This window comes from Quercus suber, unplaced genomic scaffold (assembly GCF_002906115.3).
Source record: "Quercus suber isolate HL8 unplaced genomic scaffold, Cork oak 2.0 scaffold_81, whole genome shotgun sequence".
Lineage (NCBI taxonomy): Eukaryota > Viridiplantae > Streptophyta > Magnoliopsida > Fagales > Fagaceae > Quercus > Quercus suber.
The window spans coordinates 29,562-32,431 of NW_027069546.1; the positions used below are offsets into that span (position 1 = coordinate 29,562).

The following is a 2,870-nucleotide window of genomic DNA, read 5'->3' on the forward strand; positions in this document are numbered from 1 at the left end:
GATATGATGAAACATGCTTAGACGTATGATATATCTTTTGTTCGATGATATGCTTGTTGCCTATCTCTCTCAAATAATAATTATATTTCAATGATAATCTCATAATAATTATAATGTGGCATTTTTAATAAAAAATTACAAAATTATATACAACTGGAACATCTTTTACAGTTTAGTGCAAGTACTTTTACAAACTAATGAGTGGTGTGTGAGTCATTATTTTTTATTATTTTGTTACAAAAATCTTAGACTCTCTAGTATCTTTTTGTGACCCAAGCACTTCATTTTCCTTTCCTGCCATTCTCCCAACTATTGTGGCTGTAGCTACCATCACTATCATCACTGCTCTTCTTCTACTGTAGTGACTCCTCCAAATGGCCTTCATTGTCACTGCAACAGCCAACACAAGCTCTGTCCTTCGCTAATCTCCATATATGTCCGTTGACTGCTAATCTCCTAAAGATCTTTATGTTTCTTTGTTGAGATTTGTTTCCAATGGATCCACAACTAGCATGAAAAAATGTTTAAATATGTTTCATTATAAATCTTCAAATATTTGAAGTATTATATTCAAGGTTTTTTTTTTTTCAAAAAAAAAAAATTGGAAAAAAAAAATTGGTCCTTTTATCTATCTCTTCCATGAACCAATGGTAGTAACTGTGGGAATCTTCGTTGCCTATCACTTTTGTTGCACTCATAATAGTCGTTGGTTTCTTGCTCTTGACATTAGACTACTCTCATTAACAAGAGAGGATTTATGGCCAATCAATATAGACTAGAGAGAGAGTTACGTAAAAGACTTAGTATCCTTAAAGTTGGTTCTCTTCAACTCATATTTGGATTTTTGTTAAGAGAGTTTCTAGTAAATTACTGTTGGCTTTGAGATGGTATGGCCACTTGATTAGGAAATTGGAAAACGGTAAAGCAAAGAAAGGGAAAATAGGGGAGGAGAGAGTGAGGGGCTGAAGCCAATCCTATCCTTTTTATTTTGGCATAAAAATAAATAAAATCCGATTAAAGATTACATGGCAACTTTATGATTAAATAGCTGATATGACATAGGACACTTAAGTATATTATATATATTTGAGAAATAAACTGCTAAACACACACACATCCTTTAATTACACTCTTCCCCAAGTTCAAACACATTATTTAACTCAAAGTACCACTACAAAAAAATTATCAATTTGTCACACATATATATTTGATTTTAGTTTGAAACATTTTTCCCTTTTAGTACTTGTCATCCCTCCGGCAATAGACATGGCTTTACACAAAAAGAACTCAACCAAGGTTAAACAAAAATTCTAAAAAAGATTTTGCCGAATATTTTTAAAACAGTAAAAGTCTCCAATTTTTTTTAATTAAAAAAAAATAAATAACAATATTTAGCAAAACCCCTGCCCCATGCAAAATTTCAACATCTAAGTACCAAAAATCCAACCAAATGATTACAATTGGCCAAAATTATACAAGTGACGAAGCAAAGATAAGTTGTCTCATTGGACAATTTTATTTATTTTTAAACATATTACATTACACAGTTTCGTACATAAACATAGGAAACCATAATAGTCTAGGCATCAACAAAGGGGTAAAGTTCATATCTAACGTTACAACTGCCACCAACAACTCGCCCACCTCGTTTTCCATTGCAACAGTTGGGAAGTTCACTAATCGCAGTTTCAAGACACTTCTTACAATCAAGACCTGAAAGGTCCCTGGTGCATTGAGCCAAACCATATAGTTTGCTTGATGAATCAAGCTTTAGGTCCCTGGTAGCATAGAATTTTGGATTGGCATAAGCTTTATTAGATAACCTGCTTAACAAATCCTTAACTTTTGGATTGAATGAAGTGGGATTTTCTACATCTTGGACGTTCCACAAGTAGAACTTGTTTTTGTTATCGATTTCTCCAAAGAAATGTTTATTCGAGTACTTTAAAAGGCAGTTATCATACCAAATTATCGCTCAGGTCAACGATCACCAAGCTCTTTGCCTGCATCAATGACACGTCTTACAGTTTGTTTTTGAGACATCACCTCGGCATAGGGCTAAACCATTTGCTTGAGCTTGGCCTTGCCCAGTCGAGCTGAGCCCAAACCTTTTTGAAGGAACTTTGGTGGACAAAATTTTTAGCAAGCCATTCAAGTTTGTACCATAAGGGCTATTGGCAGTGTAGTTTTCGGTTTTCCTGGCTAAAACAAAAATGGTATAATGGGTCTGCGCAATTGACTGCATGGAGGAAGAGGCTGAATAATAGAAAGCTGAAGGAAATATATTTTGAGCACAATATGTTGAATGAAATTGAAGGTTAGTTTTGTGGGTGTGTAATATTATCTACAAGAACTCTATAAATAGACGAGACTTGTCAAGTTTTGGCCAAGTTTGAAGTAGAAAATGCTGACTTTATTCTTAGTGGCAACCTCATCTCAGTCCAAATCCTTTTGATTAATAAACCTCTCGTACAAAATCGCACTCAGACTTTGAACGTGCTGGAGCGTAGAGTCAATAATCTGGTGGCGCTTTTATATTAATTAACTCATGAAAGTTCTAAGGAAACTAGAAACAAGCCATTCAAATTCGTGAGGGATCAATGCAAGGGCGGCTGAACTTGTAATTCAGGGGGGTTCAAATGAACCCCCTGACTGGAAAAAGTATATATATACATAATATTTTTTTTATTAATTTAATTCCCTTAAATTAATGGGATTAAAGTTTGAAAGATGTCACTTGCTCATGGTTCTGCACGTGCTCAAAATTAATTTGAAAACCATGAGCAGTGGATAACGTTATTGACTCCAATGCTCAGTGTTTTGAAAATTGGTTTGTTAAAAAATATAAATTATTACCTAAAATTTGAAAT

The 2,870-nt window shown here is 33.9% G+C and overlaps 1 pseudogene; it reads right to left on the reverse strand.

Moving 5' to 3' along the window:
• Positions 1–1,479: 1,479 nt before the first annotated feature.
• Positions 1,480–2,318, reverse strand: LOC136067663 (antimicrobial ginkbilobin-2-like protein; annotated as a pseudogene).
• Positions 2,319–2,870: the final 552 nt, after the last annotated feature.